This window comes from Ailuropoda melanoleuca, chromosome 5 (assembly GCF_002007445.2).
Source record: "Ailuropoda melanoleuca isolate Jingjing chromosome 5, ASM200744v2, whole genome shotgun sequence".
In the NCBI taxonomy this organism is placed as follows: Eukaryota; Metazoa; Chordata; class Mammalia; order Carnivora; family Ursidae; genus Ailuropoda; species Ailuropoda melanoleuca.
The window spans coordinates 116316353-116337498 of record NC_048222.1 but is presented as its reverse complement, the minus strand read 5'-3'; positions in this window follow the sequence as shown (position 1 = coordinate 116337498).

The window sequence follows — 21146 nt, the reverse complement described above, 5'->3', positions numbered from 1 at the left end:
CCCCCCCCCCCGCCTGTGTTCCCTCTTGCTGGCTGTCTCTTTCTCTCTGTCAAATAAATAAATAAAATCTTAAAAAAAAAAAGAAATATTTCTTGAGACACATTGTGCGTCCTTGTACTGTAATTATTGCAAAAAACATTTCCGTTCTCTTTATTGTTTATATAGCACACGAAATATGGATATAAAGAGAATGGATCAAGCATTAGTTTACAATTCATGTTAATGAATTGAAAGCAACCCTGAGGACTTTATGGCAACATATATATTTCTAAATTTGATTTGGAATGCTTTCACAGGATTACATGTAGACACTTTGCCCAATAAAGTTGGTCAGTCGGAGACAAGATTTGGAAATTGTCTCTTCTACAGTCTGTTCCAGAAAGTAGCTTTTAAGATAGAAGGTAGCATGGGGGACTGCTATAATGCCTCAGCATTCATTTTTACACATAGGCTTTCTGCAGTCACGTTGACTTTCTAACTTTACTTTTACATAAGGGCAAATTGATCAAGGCTGTAAGAAACAAAGTTCTTAAGTCTATAAAGAACCTCTGTAAATAATGCATCTAGGTAAATTCAACTACCACTTGTACGAGTGTAGAAGAGATATACAGTCTTTTCTTCTAAATTTGAACATTCAGAGAGTAATATACATGTAATAAGAATATTAATATGAGTGATGATGAGTTAAAAAATCTAATCCATAATATCCATTCAGTTGGTTCCTGAAACACATTTTCCAGCAACATTTCAAACTAAAGATATCATATACTCTTAGCAGAACAATTTCTTTTGGGAAGGAAAGAATGATCAAGGGCAGTTTAGAAATGTATTTACAAATATTTGGCTTTCCTATGGGAAAACAAAAATCTTTGAACAAAAGCAGCAGTTCTCTCAGAGGTATTGAAATGTCTTAAGTAGGTCACATTCACAACCACCTGCATCCCTCACTAACAGAGGGCCACCTCACTGTCGGTTGTGGTTAACATACTAAACCAAGAACAATTTAGAAGTTGTGTTGTGCACTGAACAGACATCCCAAGTTCTAGTTTTTAAATTGGGTCCAAAGATAGCCGTACATGGCAGTTTAATCAAATACATTTAGTAGATACAGCTACTAGTCTGTGAAACTGAATGTTAGCTGTTGTCTACTATCAAGAAAACAGGGAAGAGAAAGTCATATACCTTGTGTACTAAAAAGAGGAACCACCAGATCGACAACTGTATTAGATTCTTAGGGGCAGCTGTAACAAACTCAGTGGCTTAAATCCACAAAAATTTATTCTCTTACAGTTTTGGAGACCAGAAGTCCAGAATCAAGATGTCAGAAAGGTGGTGCTCCCTCCAAAAGCTCCAGGGGAAAATCCGTCCCTGCATCTTCCAGCTTCTGGTGACTCCAGGCATTCACTAGCTTCCAGCTGCAGAGCTCCAGTCTCTGCCTCCATGTTCCCATGGCTTTCTTCTCTTCTCTGTGTCTGCTTTAATTCATTCTTTTATAAGGACACTTGTCCTTATATGTAGATGTCCTTAGATGTAGGGTCCACCCAAGTAATCTAAGATGACCTCATGTCAAAATCCTTAACGTAATTACATCTGCAAAGACCCTATAATAAGGTCACATTCACACGGCCATATTTTTGGGGGAACCACAATTCAACCCAACACACCTACTATCACTGGGTATGCTGCTGTATTATGCTATTTATGACTTTAATGGTCATGTTATATTTTCTTTTGTAACGGCTCCCTGCCTATCTTCTCCAATACAGTGAGTGTTGTGCAACCAACTGAACTATTTAAAGATAACAATAATAGCTATGACAGTTAATATATATTGAATTTCATTATGTGCAACATATTGCTTTTTAACCTATTTACTCCTCACGTCGACTGCATAAAGTAAGTATCATTATATCAATTTTACAGATCAGGAAACAAAGACACAGAAATACAAAGTGATTTCTCCAATTTACACAAGTGAAGGAGCTGGGGTTTGAATCCAAGCAAGCTGACTTCAGAACTCTTACTTATATTTTGTATCCTTTCATGTCATATAATTTGAAGATCATCCAGAAAAAGAAATCTTAGCCCTCTTTAAGAAAATTTCCATACTCATATTTCCAAAAGCCATAAAAAGTGTGAGATTACAATACCTTTATTTAACTTTACCTTGAGAATTAGCCAGTATATTTCAATTATTGATAATGAAATATATTAGAATCCAGAACTCAAGGGATCATTTTATCACAGATAGAGAAAGAAAATTGTTCAAAAGTAGCACCCTAAGTTAATAAATTTTACAGACTAAATTAGGAATATGAGAAAAGGAAGTCAGTCTCCTGCCTGACTCACAAGCCAGTGCTCTTTCTCCTTATATTTGTTTAAAAAAAAAAAGAAAAAAATATATATAGTTACTTTTTATAGTTAGAGGGAATGTGGCAGATTATTTTTGCCCCAAAGATTGGTGCCCCAATATGTATCTCATTCCATACCCTTAACTGTACAGTATGACATTAATGTTTCCTATCAAGAGGTGAGGTCTTTGTTAACTTCCCTGAACCTAAGTGAAACTTGTCACTATCTCAACCAATGAGGCCCAAGTGATGCTGTGTAATTTTTGAGGCTGAGTCCTAAAAGCCAATACAGTTTCCCCTAGTAGTCTCTCTCTCTCTCTCTCCCTCTCTCTAGTGCACGCGCACGCTCTCTCTGGTCTCTCTTGAGATATTTGCCCTTGGGATGCACACACTGTATTTGAGGAAGCCCCAGCCACATGTGGAGACTCTGTGTGGTTGCCAGGTTGACAGCCCCTCCCACGTCTTCAGCTAACAGCCCACATCAACTGTCAAACAGGTGAGTGTGCACACTTTTAGATAATACTAACCCCCAAATCTTTGCTTTTCTCATTGAAGCCCCAGACAGACAAGCAATTCCTGCATTCTAAGTAGCTGAACCACAGAACCATGAGAAGTGATAAAGATAATTGTTTCACACTACTAAGTTTTGGAGTAATTTGTTACACAGCATTAGACAGCATAGAGGAATATGTTCTCATGACTTTTTTCTATATTACATATTAGTTGGTCTTTCAACTCATTTTTTTGGCTAGTCAAGGGCTCGTATGGAGAGTCTTTAATGCATTCAACAAATGCTTCTTTAGCATCTCCTACAGAACAGGTCTGTGGTGGCCTCTTATGGTGATAAAGGAGACAGTCAAAATCCCTGCTATTACAGAGATTTCACTCTAACTTGATAAGAATACAGTTCCTTCACCACCCACCTACATCCAGAGACATGGGGCAGGCAAACTAGGAAAGATTGGTCTCTCTATGCTCTGTGCAGACAGAGCCAATGACTTCCTCTTTCACATCTGCCTACCTGGGAAAGGAGAGGGACCACCTAAAGTGTGTAGTATGCATTTATTTACTTATTTGAATGGGAAGAAATTTCTCAATGTCAACACGAGTTTAAAACGTGAAGTAATGATTAAATACAGAATATCGAGAAGGGACATATAGCTATCTTCACTGATTTCAAACTATTCCTGTAGTATGGTAAGAAGAACCAGGCTTAGTGCGAATATTAGGTAATTCATTTTGATTTCATTTTCCAGCAAAGGGCTGGACCCATATTCTTTGCTCTTGCTAGGTTTAAATGAATGAAAAGTTTTTATGTTGGATCTTGGTGAATAAAAAATATTCTTATTTGCCTATGCATTTCCATCTAGTAAGTTAAAGAGGTGGTATAAATAAAAATCAGTTATTTCATAAAACAAAGCACGTAGAAAGAGCTAAGTATGACTAAATAAATATAGTTCTATTAGTTATCTATTGCTGCATTGCAAATTACCACAGTTATTGTGGGTCAGGAACCTGAGTCCTTGGCTTCAGCTTCTCCACAAAGCTGCAAAGCACCTGCCAGGGCTGGGGCCTTATCTAAGGCTCAAGTGAGGAAGAATTGGTTCTAAACTTAAGTGGTTTTTGGCAGGATTTGGTGGTGTTCTGACCAATTGAGCACCTGAGCTCTCTTCTTGCTGCCACCTAGAGGCCCCCCACAGTTTCTTGACACCTGGGCTTGTCTATTTGGCAGTTTACCCACAGCAAAGGCCAATACAAAGTGTCTTCTTGCAAGATGGCAGCCATGATCTTCAGGAACATAATCATGGAAATAACATCCCATGATCTTTGTCATATTCTATTGTTTAGCAAAAGATCACAGATCCCACCCACACTCAAGGAGAGAGGATCATACAAAAGCAAAAACACAGAAAAAGGATCCACCTTAGAGTCTGTCCACCCCAATAATTTGTGTGGTGACATAATGTAAATGTGAATAATTTCATTTGTTCTAAGAGTTCAAAATCTAGTAATAAAAATATGACAGTAAGTCCTAACTATTGCAACATCTTAATAATAATAATAATAATAATACTATCTTATATGTTGACACATTCTCATTTCATGCTTGAGGTATGCACAATAGGTATAATTTCAGAAGAAGTGAACATCACCAGCATGTCACCTTACTTATCCAAAAGGCTTTTTAGCAAAGAAGACTGATTGACTAGCAAATGAGCACATGAGACCTGCAACAGTAGTGCTGGGAAAAATAAAGACACAAGGGCAGCAATGATATAGTTTCCCTGTTGCTGGTCACATGCAAAGTCTGCACATGGTGAAACGTGGGACAAGAATTCAGACTCTGGAGGAGAGATCCAGTCCTCTGGGCTTCGTATTAGAAGAAGCACGAGGACTTCTAGCAGCTTGCTCAGGAGTGGCATCCAAGCCTTGAGCTTGAGGCTGTGTGAATGGCTCCCAGTGGCTCCCAGCCCTCGTCCATCACCTCAGCACTTCATTAGAAACAGACTGTCTTAGCACTTAAGTCTACAGCTGGCTTCAGCTATCTACTGGAATAGATTTCAGTGCCTCGATATTCTGCAAGAGGCAAATTCCCCCTTGCACGAGTTACTTCTTAACACTCAGTCAACACTCCAGATTCCAAAGGATGGCCTCTGTTTCCTCCTTACCACCTCAACCCATGTTAGTGAACACTCAACATTGTAGCGTTGTCACTGATGAACTTGAATCTGAGTTCGATTTAAAAAGCAGGTTGTTTAGTTCATGTGTAGAAGGTTCCATGTGACCTATATTCTTTCACATAATGTTTTGCAGAAGAATATTTAATTTTTGAAGTTTTTATCATTCTTGTATAAAATTGTTAATCACCCAAATATCATACTTACCCTTTACATTCTTTTTTTTTTTTTTTAAAAATTTTATTTATTTGACAGAGATAGAGACAGCCAGCGAGAGAGGGAACACAAGCAGGGGGAGTGGGAGAGGAAGAAGCAGGCTCATAGCAGAGGAGCCTGATGTGGGGCTCGATCCCATAACGCTGGGATCACGCCCTGAGCCGAAGGCAGACGCTTAACCGCGGTGCCACCCAGGCGCCCCATACTTATCCTTTACATTCTATCCCTTCTATCAGATGCCACAACTTCTTCTAAAAGAAATGTTCTAATTTAACTTGAAAAATATATATCTTATTTTTTCATGCCGTTTTATTTCGTAGCTCTAGATAACACTTTTTAATACATTCTATTGAATGGATTTACCTTATAGGTAGAAGTGTTTTATTATGAAGTTGTATTAGTTTCTGATGAATAGTACTGTTTTTAGTTGGTCCAGGAGATAATGCTTCTCATTCCAAGTTCTGTCTGCAGCCAATAACACTAGAACAAAGTTACAATATATTTCTTTTTTGTCTTTTCTAAAGGTTAATGGTCTAGTTTCTGAAATAACCATTTAGGAAATGTTAACTTTATGTTAATTCAAATTATTCTCCAAAAATTTGCCCTGAAATAACCTCTTGCCATTTTTATTCTGTACCTGTAAGAAAATTAAAAAGCTAAGATTCCCACGGTGGATCTTGCAAATGGAAAGAAAATGCATTAAGCATACATTACTAAACCAGCTAAAGGAATGTTTATGGGGGTTTTTTGTTTTGTTTTTTGGGCTTTTTTTTTTTTTTTTTTTTTTTTTTTTTNTACTTTGGCACATATCTAGACTATTTCTTTTAACTGGAGAAAGTTAAAAATAACCATCAGTGTGCAGAATCAACTTTGTTGCCTTGGTATTTGTGCCAGAAAAAAAATAAACCCACATAGAAAACAAAGAAATGTTCGGGTAGGTAATATGGAGCCTGTAATTTGAGTGATGAAGTAAAGCAACTTAGACGTGCAAAACTGAGAGAACTGATGACCCAGGGCCGGTTTGGAGTATAAATTTGAGGCTTGTGTCCTTTGAAATTTCATTGAAAAGAGATAAATGGATAGTGATCTTTTCACAAAGTTTCAGGGATCTAGAATATCAAGACAAAATATTGCCTGAGGGGAAAAGGTTAAATTTTCCAGATGCCTTAGCATTAAAATATGAGAGCAGGGAGGCAAAGGTTTTAACAATAATTGCTAACTACCCTTTTCTATACTGTTAGACAATTTGTATTCTTCAGACATTTCCTGGCCCATTCTAAAGGGTAAATTCATTAAGGTCTACCCATTTTCTTTAAGCAAAAAATAGGAATATGCATAATATTTTGTTATTAGTTCCTTCCAAATATTGCTGCTTAAATAATGTGTAGTATTCTCAAAAAGCAATTAGCCTTGGCAACCAACATTCTTTAAGTCTGTACTTTTCAAACTGTTCTAGTCTGTGTCTCAGTTTTGAAAAACAGACAAAAGAAATTAGAAGTAAAAACTACTCATCTCTTATAATGATTTGAAATTTCTAATGAGAATAAATACTATGACCACCAACAAATAAAAGGAAATAAATGGTGGGATGAGGCTTTTATACCTGTATGTGGTATATGTTGTATAAATATGTTGTATTCCTCCAACTCGCCCTGTCTATCCTAACCTGGTGCCCAGGATGAGAGTTACTATGACCATACTGTTTGTCTGAGTTTCTCATTTTAGGTAGACACATCCAAACCACAATGATAATATGTGTTTCCTTCCATTTAGATATCTATATATCGTAATACCAGGATGGATTCTATGGAATGGACAGATAGTCAAAGAGCAGCTGGAGCAAATCTCTGAGGTTCATCAATGATCGTTAGTGTGTAGAAAAGAAGAAGTGAGGAAAAGTTACATATGGAAAGGGAGCACCCAGAGATTCCATAAAAGAGTTCTTAGAACATTATGATTAGAAGATTGCAGTGATTTTAAAATAAGTCCCCAAATTCTTTGGTACCCCTTCCTTCAAGAGGTAGAACATGATTCCCCTTCTCTTAAGTGTGGCTAGCCTTAGTGACTCACTTCCAATGACTGGAATAAAACCCAAGTGATGTGGTGTGATTTGGGAGACTAGATCATAAAAGCGACTGTGGCTTCCTAGTCACTTACTCGTTCTTGAGTCACTCACTCCAAGGGCAGCCGGTTGCCATATTGTAAGAAGATGTTCACAGAGTAAGGAATTGTGGCCTCCATCCAATAACCACGCAAGTAAGCCATCTTAGAAGCAAATCATCTAGCCCTAATTAAGCTTTCAGATGACTGTGGCCCCTGCCAGCATCCCGACTGAAACCTCATGACAGATGCTGAGGCAGAGCCACCATGTGTGCCACTCCCAAATTCCTAACCCGAGGACACGGTGATGTAACAACTATTTGTAGTTCCAAATCATTAACTTTTGAGGTAAGTTGTTACACACAGTATATACTTACTACAAGAACCAAGGGAATAACAAGATTTAAAGAAAGATGGGATAGTGGATAGTGCCAAATGTGGTACAAAGTCAAATAAAAGGGGGACCAGAAAGCATCCTCCGGCTTGATCAGCCTGGAGGCTATTCATAACCTTGGTCAGAGCCGTTTGATGAAAAAATGGGAATGGAAGGTAGAAGACTATCAAGAAGGAAGAGTTAGAAAATGTGGCTAGTGAGTCTACAGAACGTATTTGAGAAATTTGGTTATAGAATATAAGGGAAGAAAGTATGGTAATTGGAGTAGTGCCTTGTTCCAGAGGATTTAAGATGAAATACACAAAAGAATATAGTGATAATGCAGGATTTGACATGTGGAGAGCAAAAATATAGAGTCTGGACACACCAGGGAAAAAAATGTGGCAATATTCCTGGGAAGGGAATGTTGTAGAAAAGTGGTGGTGACCCATCTATTGACAATTATTCATTCTTAAAATAAAAGCAATATGAATTATGCTTACAGCTGGAGATAGATTTGCACACAAAAAGTTAAAGTATATCTATTCAATTGATTGCATTACCTCTGTAAAGTTGAACTACATGTTTAAAAAAAGGGAGAATAAGAATTTTAAAATAGTGGCTTAATGACAGAAGTCTCTCCCTTTTTTTGCATATCACCTCAAAATCAACAAAAGTAATCAGAGACGTAGTAGTGTCAACTAGAGGGTGGAGTAGGAGACCCTAGCCTCCATCTCCCCATGAAGAACAATTAGGCAATAATCCACAAATGAAAACAGCTCTGGGAGAGCTCAGGAATCCATTCAAGAAGCTTCAGCAACACAGCAGAGCAAAATAACCAAGAAGAGCTACAGCCAAAGGGTAGAAAGAACAGTCTCAATATGCCCGCAATCTCATCCCCCAGGCCAGCTCTGCTCAGAAGCAAGAGGGAACTCCTGGCACAAGAGACTTCCCCTAACTGGGAAAAGGAGAACCTGGTGAGCAACCAGCTTTCCCATCCTTTCAGGGCACTGCACTAAATCCCAGTTCACTTTTACCCCACCTGGAGAGGAGCAAAGCTGTCTAGAGACAGCTAGAAACAGGAAGAAGGGCAGGGACTACCCATATCAGCCCAGTAGCAGAAGCCACAGTGGTCCCCACTGGCCTGCTCAGCAGGAGACCCCAGCAGCCTACCCTGCTGAGGACCTGAACGGCCTTTGCCAATGTTGCAGACCTCCGCTTCCCTACCTTTCATCCCTGAGGACCTTGTCATGGATCATAGATACAATAATGTTAATGGATACATAGTATAAAAGTATGCAAACTGTGATATCAAAAGCATAAAATGTGGAGGGAAGGGAATGAAAAGGTACAGCTTTTATATGCAAGAAATTTAAGTTGCTATCAGCTTAAAGTAAACTGCATTTCCATAAGATGTTTTATGGTAACCACACAAACACACAAAATCTACAGTAGATACACCAAAGAGAAAGAAAGAAATTACAGCATATCACTGTGGGAAATCATCAAGCTGCAAAGAAAGAGAGGAAAGAAAGGAGCAAAGGAACTATAAAACAGCTGGAAAACAGTAAAGAAGATGGCATTAGTAAACCCATACCTATCAATAATTACTTTAATTGGCTGTCTATTGTACAGAATAGTGATTAAAGATAATCGTACTATAGTATATACCTGAATATTGCAGAGAGTGAATCTTAAGTGTTCTCACCTCAAAAAAGAAATGGTAATTTTATAATGGAATGGAGGTGTTAATTAATGTTATGGTGGTAATCATTTTGCTATATATACTTGCAGCATATTAACACCTTGTACACCTTAAACCTATACATTGTTATATGTCAATTATATCTCAATAAAACTTGAAAAAAGTAATAAGAAAAATAAAACTCATATTTTGATGAAACAGAGATATTTATAACCTCAAATCATAAATTATGAAGAAAGAATGACGATTATTGACAAAGTCAGAAAGGCAGATACAAACACACTTAAATCCTATAGTTGATTGAATAGTAGACCTCAAAACAATATGTCGACTCAGAACCTGTGTATGTGACCTTATTTGGAAGAGTCTTTGAAGACGTAACTAAATTAAGGATCTTGGGATAAGATCTAAATCCAATGATAGGTGTCCTTTTAAACGACGGGAAAAAGACAAGAGGGAGAAGGTCATGAAGGTTAAGACTGGAGTTATGCTACCTCAGGCCAAATGCCCTGGCCCACCAAAGCTGCAAGAGGCAAAGAAGGGTTCTCCTCAAGAGCTATCAGAGGAATCATGGCCCTGCTGACACTTTAATTTCAGACTTCTGGCACATGATGCTCTGAGATAATAAATCTCAGTTGTTTTAAGTCAACCAGTTTGTGATAATTTATTATGGCAACCTCAGGAAACTAATACAGATTCCCTCAGTTTTAGAATTCAGAAAAAGAACCAAAACACATTCTTCAAATAATGGCCTACTCTGTGAACAATTGACCAATCAAACAATAGGTTAGAAATTTCATTCAACAGCTAAACCTTAGAGGAACAGGTCTGGAAATAAATTTCAGGGTTCATACAAGACAGGCCTGAAACAAAAGTCACAAACACAAGCCATATTTGCAAAGAGGCATTCTCAAGTGACCACCTTAATACAAAACAAAAACACAAAGTACAATTTGGAAAGCTCAGGGATTTATAGTGAGAATTCAGAAGAAAATAAAGTATGAACAAAGCACAGGAAGAAAGTTTAGGAACAAATATAGATCCACACATGTACAAAACCATCAAGGAAGTGAATCTTTGTTGGATTTGGAAACTAATGAATCAGACACTGCTAAAAACACAATAACTGACATGGAGGATAAGATTGGAACAACAACAAAAAAACCCACATAGATGAATGATAAAATGACAAAGTTTTATTTGTTTTTTTTTTTTTAAATAGAGAATAATGAATGATAGGAAAGAAAGGCAAATGGTATTTCATTTTGCAAACTTGGTGTCCCAAAGGAATACAAAATAATTATTACACAAGAAAGCAGTAAAACTATTCTAAAATAAAATAAAGCAAAACCTTCCCAGATAAAATAAAAATAATATAAATTTTCCAAAAATAAAAGATGTGAATATATAGACAAAGAAAAGACACCTATCACAAGAGAAACTGACCCAGAACAATCATTATATAAACACTGAAATATAGTCTAATAGATTTTACTGCACTTTGAATAAACAGGAAAAAAAAATCTTTTGGAATCCAAGCAAAAAAGATCAAGTCATCTCTAAGGGGAACAAAATTATTCTGGGCTCCTGATTCCTTGTTGCATCATCTACCACTAGAAGCAGGAGAGCAGTGTGTACAAAGCCTTGAAAGTAGGAATGGATCATCTATTCTATGTCAGTTTATTTAAACACCAGGGACACTATGGTCAAAGAACTAACAACGGGCATTAAATTAATTTACCTGAAAAGCCAGGATAAAAACAATTGTGGACAATTGATTATACATAAAATGAAAATATTACATGCCCTGAAAATGTAGGGATGACATGGCTAAAGTTATAGTAGAAGGAAAACAACAGGAACTATGGTGAATAGGATGAATGTTTCATCTTTCATAAACACAAGTTAAATGATCCCATTTAACGGTATGAATGAAGTTACATGTGTATTTTAATGCATAAAAATCAACAAGATAGAGAAAGAAATACAGGGAACAAAGAGAGAGAGAGAAAAGGAAACAGAGACACTGAATGTCTTTGCCCATAGTAGGAAGTTAATAGACATTGTCTAAAAAGTAGATTTAATTAAAAAAAAGAAAACAAAAAGAAAAAACGAAGCTAATTAATACCAAAATATGAGAAAGAAATAATAAATAGGATAATCTAAACATGGAATTTGAAGAGCCATGGCAAAAGCATATGTCAAACCACTAACTGTAAATTGACTACACTTATTTATTAAAAGAATAATATTTTTGGCCACCTGGGTGGCCAGTCTGTTAAGCGTCTGCCTTCAGCTCGGGTGATGATCCCAGGGGCCTGGGATTGAGCCCTACATCTGGTTCCCGGCTGAGCGGGGAGTTTGCTTCTCACTCTCCCTCTGCCCTTTCCTACGGCTCATGCTCCCTCATTATCTCTCTCTCTTTTGCAAATAAATAAATAAATAAAGTCTTAAAAAAAAAGAATAACATTTTCATGTTGGACTACAAAGCACAATATTCTGTAATAAACATTCTTCACACAAAGATATTTATATTGACTAAAAATTAATAAATGGGTACAGGCATACCAGCCAATTATCTACGCACCAAAAAACCAAACGAAAAATTATGTCAATTAAAATTGACATTTCTAAACCTATGAAAAACACAGCTAAAATCATGCACAGAGGAAACATAATATATAATATCAAAAGCATCATGCTTCAATTTTGAATGTTTAAAAGAAGATAACACAATTGTAAGGAAAGAAGTGAAAAACAAAAAAAAATTTAAGTTTAAGCAGTTAAATGATAGAACCAATAAATAAATCCTGTCGCTCTTTTTGGTAAATAAAATTGATAACATGCATAAAAGGGGCAGTTTTCTAACCTTAACAATGACAACAAAGAAATACCAACAAAAATTCTAGAAATTAGTAGAATTCTAAACAACTAATCTTTTCAAATATTTTCAAATTAGTTCAACAACATGAATGAAATGAATGCTATTCTTGGAAAATATAACCTACCGAAACTAACCAGAGAAAGAGGCTCTAGACAGCTACATGCATGAATCACCATTCAAGAAATAAAGTTGCCAAATAGCCATTACCCAGATGGTTTTGCAAGGCAATTCTTCCAAAACTTCAAGTGATAAATAACCGCAATTAAACTTCAATTGTTCAGACCACAGAAAAAAAGAAAAGAAAATTTCTTATCTCTTTTAGAATGTGTGCATCACATTGATACCAAAATCCCATCCCATTACAGATACACAAAAGCAAATTACAGAACTTTCAAACATATTAAAATAAATGCATTTTTAAAATAAGTAGCAAAATTCAACTGTTTATTTAATAAATAATAAAGCAAATGCAGTTTATTCCTGGAGTGTTCATGTGGTTAAATATTAAGATAGCTATAAATACAAATCAACATACTTAGTAAGTCAAGAGAGTCATATAAATCTCATTAGAAGTAAAAATTTTTAGTAAAATCCAACATGTATTGTTGATTTAAAAATCATAATAATATGGGATAATTTTTATATGATGATGTTTATATGTATATGCAAAAATACTATATTATTCTAACTGAGGAAACAGAAGTATCCTCTTTAAAATCAATAATAAAGCAACAAAATTTGTCATCAATATTTTGATCATATGTTTTTCTGCAGGTATTGGCCAATGATATTGGAGAATACATTAGGGGATGAATTTAGAAACAAAATTGGGAAGGAGAATTTAAAATTATCAGTACTTGAGAATAATTTATTTTTTCCCTTGGAAAATCTAGAAGGATCAATTCGAAGACTTTTATATGTAATAATTGTCTTACATTATTATAAATAATAAGAGTTACAGGGCTCGGTATAAAATTGATACATAGGAATAAATGGGTTTCTCATGGACAATAACTAGGTAGGAGAGCAAAACATCAAAAAATAAAACATGATAATTAACAAGAAACATATAAAATCTTATTTGAAGAAAACTATCCATGCCACTGAGACACAAACAAAGGCTTTAGCAGAAGGAAAGACACATTTTTTTTTAAGATTTTACTTATTTATTTGTCAGAGAGAGACAAAGCAGGAGAGAGAGAGCACAAGCGGAGGGAGCGCAGAGGGAGAAGCAGCCTCCCTACTGAGCAGGGAGCCCTATACAGGACTCGATCCCAGGACCCTGGGATCATGACCTGAGCAGAAGGCAGAGGCTTAACCGACTAAGCCATCCTGGCATCCCAAAAGATGCATTCTTTTTTTAAAAAAAAAAAGATTTTTTATTTATTTATTTGACAGAGAGACAGCCAGCGAGAGAGGGAACACAAGCAGTGGGAGTGGGAGAGGAAGAAGCAGTCTCCCAGAGGAAGAGCCCGATGTGGGGCTCGACCCCAGAATGCTGGGATCACACCCTGAGCCGAAGGCAGAAGCTTAACGACTGAGCCACCCAGGCGCCCCCCAAAAGATGCATTCTTAGAAAAGAATATGTGACACCATAACAACATCAGTTTTCCCTGAAATTATTCTATAAATTTAATGTTATCCTATAAAAATACCAACAGAATATTTTTGGAAACTAAACAAATGAATTCCAAAGTTAAAATAGGAATAAAATTGTCAGAAATGTCCTAAAAATAGAGAGACAGAAAGAGAAAGATTATGTTTCTCTAGTTTTATCACTTTAAACTTCTAATAATTAAAACAGCATGATACTGAAGAGAAAGGCAATTTCTGTACTGTTAAGCACTACAAGCATTGATATTTTTATGTCATTGCTATTAGCTTTTCAAAATCTGAAACTAATCAATCGCTCACCATCATACGATTCATTTTTTATGAGTTTTTAGTCAAAAGATTGCTTAAATGAAAAACACAGTTGAGAGCTTGATAGAAAGAAAATATACTATACAAATTGAAGGAGAACATTTATCAGCAGTAGCTTTTTGCCTGAACTAGAATCAAATAAAATGAGGAAAGTGTGAAGAGTCAAGGAGAGATGTGATTAAATCAAATTTTCTTTTCATAGAAGGGGGTGATACTCAGAATATGACATCGTGAACAGTGGTTCACTTTTGAAGGCATGTTAGCAGGAAAAGAAAATTGAAAAGCACTCAGAATAAAAATTAATTCAAGAAAAGTTGTTCTATCATGGACTAAACTGGATTATTCTGAGTTATATTCAAAACCACCATCAAAGATATGTGCAATTAGTGAATTTGGATATTTTCATTGAAATTCAGAGAGTTAAATATCAGTGGAGATTTTTCATGCTATATGAACAGGAAGCATCCCTTCACATTAAAAGAAATTACATAGTTGAGAGATTCTTTCTACAGAAGGCCAGATATTCTGTAAATCTGTTGCATTATGTGTTCCTTCATCTGGGACATTAATTTAATGTATGGCATGTCTTTGCTTTTATCAGACTGCATGCATTATAATAAAAATGAAGGCTATGGAAGAGATTATGCTTTTGTTTGGCTTTGCCAGTTGTTTATTTGCTTCTTTGTTGTCATAAAAGAGCTAATGCTATGAATCACAAATCTTCAACAATGACTTACTCAATAGGAGAGAAAGCATTCTGCAAACACTTTTCAGTGGTGAGCGGCATTGTCATTGATTTCATGTGTATCCCCTAATCCTCTGTGGGCTGGTTGGATGCGTAATGCATGGCGTAAGCTCTGAACTGACAGGCTGGGTCTACTGCTCATTCTGACAGCTTCTCTGGCTGTTCCATTGTTATAATTTTGGAGCCACACTCTTGTTGCTTGCTGCTCAAAATCTTCATGTGATAGTTCTGAGTAAGTCTCAGGTTTCTCTTATATTGTAGCTGACATGAAATGTTCCAAATATACTATCAGAAAAGTTGGTAAGAATTCTATCTGTTAAATATATTATATACACATACACAATATACTTTGGCGGAGAATATACCTACTTTTTCTCAATATTTGTTACCCTGGTGATACACATAGATTTTGTGTGACAATCTGAGTTTCTGTTAAAATGAAACAAGATCGTAAGGTTTTTTCCTAAATGTGGAAGGGCTCCTTAAATGAAGTTTGAGCTTCATTGTTCATGATGATTTCTTCAGCATTGCTCTTCTTGTCACATTTGACATTAAGATGATCAGGTCTAAGTAGACCCTTTCCCTAAAAAGCCTTAAATTATAACAAGTAGCTAGGTCATGGAACTGAGTCACTGCCAACACAACATTGTATGGAGTATCCTGCTGGGGACTTTCTACAAACTGACTTGTTGAATTATAGAAGATTTGATTGCATTCAGTGAGAAGTTTCCATATTCTTCTTAATTTTTGCTTCTTAGCCATATTTTTTAATTGTGATTTTTTTTCAAATTTATTGAGGTATAATTTGAAAACAATAAAATGCACAGATGTTAAATGTACATTCAGATGAGTTTTGACAAATGTAATCTACTACCCCCATTCAGAATGGAGAACATTTCCTTTACCATAAAGATTTCCCCCACTTTGCTTTGCAGATACTCTCCCCTGGCTCCACTCCACACCCCCATAACCAGGGGAGTCGTTTTTTGATATCTATCAGAATTTGGGAAAGAGTTCATATTTATTTTGAAAAAGGTTGATTCTGTTAATAACTATATCCACTAACCTTCCCCATCACACTCCCTGCCCTCATCCCACCCTGAGCCGTTAAGGATCACTGTGTAAAGAGGCGTGCCTGGATGGCTCAGTCAGTCAAGTGTCGGACTCTTGGTTTTGGCTCAGGTCATGATCTCATGGATGTGAGACGGAGCCCTGGTCCCGTTCCCCACTGAGCGTGGAGTCTGTTTGAGGATTCTCTCTCTCCCTGTCCTTCTGCCCCTCCCCCCAGTCATGCACATGCTCACTCTCGCCCTCTCTCAAATAAATAAATGAATCTTTAAGAAAAGTTTTACTGTGTAAGATTTAAATGCTATTTTGTTTTTTTATTTTATTTTACTTATTCATGGATTATCTTTGACAGGCCAGAAACAGTACTAGTCTTTGGAGACGCAGCAAAAAAAAATCAAAAATAAAAATCTATACTCCCTCTGTCAAGGTGTGGAGATTCTAGTGTGGGAATTAGAGGAATAACTGGAAATTACCGTAAAAATGATATGAATGACAAGTAATGACTTTCTGACAGTGTGGAATTCCTAAAGAGTGTGTGGTAGGGACTGTGCTGCCCGCCAAAATACAGCGGGCAGCATTTAGGAGCCTCCCTATGTAGCCATATGACTGTTTCTAGCCAGTGTGCTCCCAGCGGAAGTGATGTACGCCCCTGTCAGGCTTTGTCCCTAATGACCTCTTCAGTGTACTGCTCCATGGCTATTTGCTTTGTGTCTGGCTGGAAAGGAGAGCCTTCCCAAGGTAACCCTGGAAATGACGGATTAAGGGTGGTAGAGTCTCCATGAGACTGGTCCTCGAATGAATTTCACTTAAGACTGTTTTATAAGAAGAAAGAAACTTCTGATATATTTGAAAAGTTACTCATTTTGAGTTTATTTTTGTAACTGTTAGCCTTCCCCAACTAAAAGTAACAATATAAATGGTACTTTCTCTTTTTCATATAAAATTATTTTTCCTTACAATCCATCTGGTAAAATCACAGATGGGGAAGAAACTTATTTAATTCTTCATATCTGCACCTGAGCTGGTGAGCTCTTCTATAGAAAAATGACACAAGGAAATGGACTATTCCTGTTTACATTCTTCTGTGTTTTCCTCCTCTAATTTAAAGTTCATTATTTGTTTCATTAAGGTGAATAGTGTTATTATCATCAACATTGTAGTACAAGCGTGAAGACCCAATTGCTCATTTGTCATGTGACTTATTTCAAGTTATTCTGCCAGAAGGAGGTAGTTCTGGAAAAACAACTTTGAGATTTTGACTGCACCACCTGATCTAGAAAAAAAAATTGCCCAAGGAAAAGGGCAAAACATCCCAAAATATCCAAGTGGTCCTGAGAACAAGTGAAAAATAAATAGACATATGCAGTCATATCTAGTGTCAGTTTTTCTTGATTTCCAGTTCCTGCTCCTGGCAGAAAACACTGGATTTTATTTTATATTATACTGTCTAAGTTCTTTGAGGCATAATACTTAAGCATGTTTGGGTCGTAACTCAGATCTTTATGGTAATAATGCAATAGTTTTTTCAATCTTTCTCCGTGGGTAGCATTTGGGTTCAGAAAAAATGTATAATCAACCATGCAATCAACAAACATTTATTGAGCATCTATAATAGGCCAGGTACTGTTTTAGGCACTGGAGATGTACAGGTAAACAAAGCAGGGCCACCGGTCATTTCACTGTCCTCCTCTTACTTACTACGCTGGATGGGAAGTATCTGCCTACAGGCCTTGCTTTTCATTTCTCCCTCCACCCCCATGCTCTTTAAGACTTGATTATTTTAGAGAAATTTTAGATAATGGCAAAAATGAGAGGAAAGAACAGAGATTTCCTGTATACCCCATGAACCCATACATGCAAAACCTCCCCCATTAGCAACATCCCTCACCAGAGTGGTACATTTGTTGCAATTGGTGAATCCACATTGACACATCAGAATTACCCAAAGTCCATTGTTTACATTATTGCTCACCCTCTGTGCTTTACATTTTAAGGAATTGGACAAATGTGTAATGACATACATATGTCATTAGGTATCATACAGAGTAGTCTTACTGCCCTAAAAATTCTCTGTGTTCTGCCTGTTCATCCCTCTCCCCACCCTGGCCTGATCCCTGACAACCATTGATCTTTTTATTTTCTCCATTATTTTGCCTTTTCCAGAATGTCCTATAGTTGGAATCATACAGTGGGTAGCCTTTCTAGATTGGCTTCTTTCATGTAGTGATATGCATTTAAGATTCCTCCATGTCTTCCCATGGCTTGATAGCTCATTTCTTTTTAGCACTAAACATTATTCCATATCTAGATGGGACCCAGTATACATTCACTGACTGAAAGTCATCTTAGTTTCTACCAAGTATTGACAACTAGGAATAAAGCTATTATAAACATCTTTGTGCAGGTTTTTGTGTGGACATATTTTTAAAGCCCTTGGGTAAATACCAAGAAGCATGATTGCTGGATCATATGGTACAATTACATTTATTTTATAAAGAAATCTCCAGACCGCCTTCCAAAGTGGCTGTACCATTTTGCATTCTTATCAGCAGTGTATGAAGAGCTCTTGTATCTCCATGCCCTTGCTAGCATTTGGTATTGAATTTTGGCCATTCTAATAGGCGTGAAGCAGTTTCTATCTCCTTTTCTTTTTTGTCTTTTTTATTCATCAATGTATTTCAAACACCTGGAACAGTGTCTGATACATAGTATGTGCACAATGAATGCTTGCTGAATAAAGAAATGATTTATACACTGCCCCTCTGCTCAGTTGCCATCCAAGGAGAAAGGAAAGGAAGAAAACACAGTGAAGAACTGAGTGAGTTGTAGTGGTTGGTCCTTTGTAGACTTTTCCTACAATGACACTTTGTTGTCAGATGATTTTCTTGTGTATTTGCCACCCTCCACCCAGCAATTACCAAAATGCTATAGAGGAAGTTCGTGCAATCCACATGGACAACCTCCAGGCATGAGTTTGCAGAACAGATCCAAATCACAAGTCAGGGACTGGCAAAATATTCTTCTGTAGAATTCATAAAATATTCTTAATTGCATTTTTTTGGATGTTGCATCTCATGTAACAAGATCCACTGGAAGTTGTGTAGATTTTTTGGAACCTAAAACTCTGGCTAACACAATGACCTACTTCCAAAGAAGTCTATGTCTCTTCTGTCTAGAATGTTGTGTGGTTAGTTATTTTAAGCTGCAGATTGTTTTAATAAAACAAGAATGTACCTGGCCTTTTAGAAAGCTTTCCTTCATTTAGATAAAAGCACTTTGAAATGTGTTGCAGTTTATACTATCAGCCCCTCCCCTATTTGGATAAGAAAGGAAATTGGAATCTTCCGCAGGCCATCCAAAGGCAGTAAGGAGGGAAGATGCTATGTCAGAGGCACACGCACCTTGGCGCAAGCTTTTCCACTCCTGTGCAGGGAGAGTCTGGGAAAGGAGAAACATCTTCCCCCAAAGTAGTGCTTTGTTCTACAGATTCTTTTAAAGATCACAGAAGGTGAGACTAAAGAAGATACTAACATCTGAGATTTTGCCTTTCTCAATTTATTCACCTTTAAGGCTCTACGCTCTTAACAATTGCTCGAGTTATCTTTCTTTTCTGTGGCAATGGATCTTTCTTACTTTCACATTTATTTCCTTGCACTTAACTTTGGCTTATACTAGGATTTCAAGCTTACCTTTCCTAGCCCAATCCTTAATACACAAAGAGAAGGGTTTTATATTTAGGAGAAAAAAAAATCCTCTTCAATAAGTTAAGTTTTCTACACTAATGTCTCCCTAGACACTCAAAAACATTTAATTTAATACAGAACAACAGAAACGATCCCTTTATTCTTAACTGTATAAATTTACCCTTCCATTAAAGTAGTGAATTGGAGGAGCAAGGTTTACCGTGAATGAAAATGTATTAGTTTCATATCTCAAAAATATGATCCCTGTTGTATTAATAACAAAGAAAAGATGTGGAAAAAATTGATAAAATCTAAGTGGTTATATAAAGAGCTATATACATGCAAAAATTTGGAGAAGATTGCTATAAAATGTGGACAGTAGGGTAAATTATCAAGGAAGAGTACCATAAAATAAATAAATTGAAAAGATAAAATCTGAAAAAGCAAACAAGAATTAGGAGCAACTTGCAGAAGTCATAAAAGGAAATAGAAAACTATTATTTTAAAGTGCCAGAGTTGGATGTTATTGCAATTTTAAAAGTCAAGAAGTATGTAAATTTTGGTAGCAATTTTTGCAATGCCAGCTCCTCATAAAATTTTTCTCACAGTTCCACAATTTGTATAAGCTAGCATATAATAAAAATATAAATTAATGAGAAGCATACACTATCACTTTCAGAATAGGTAGACACTGTATAACAGATCTATCTATCTATCTATCTATCTATCTATAGATAGATATATTAAAGGTCCTATTATGTCTGGTGTACAGATTGTATATAATTGACTATGACTCTAGTTACACAGATGAAGACTGAACCACAACTTGGGTGATGAAGGTTTTTCAATTGCAATCTAGTATTTTAGATATCATTTGCTTATTTTCAAAAAAGGGACTTATTATTTGTTCTGGGAACTAAACTGAATGAGATGAATCTTCAATGGCTCGAAAAGCTTAATTTATCAAAATAAAACTTTATATAACCACATAAAATTATTTCTATCCTTCACAGTTGGAAACATCCTAATACATGAAGAATGATTACAATCAGTAAGGCAACTCATACTTTCACAATATATATGACTGCTTCTACATATAAGATAGCTTTGTTTTATGAATTTAACTTGCAATTAAGGAAGTCAATATGCTGGGTCTTTTAAAATGCCTGTATTGTTTTTATTCTTTTTAAAACTCAACATAAATCTTTAAGACTTTTGTATGGTTTGAATTTAATTTTACATAGCAATATTTATTGCTTTTCAGAGTTCAGCAAATCCCCAATCTTTGAAACTGTGATGATACATTCACGATGTATTCAGTTGAAACAGGAACATCAAAACCTTTTCAATAGTTTGGCAAATTACCTGAACTGTGTTGGGCCAGTTCTATGATTTCATGGAGGATTGAAAGTTGCTATGT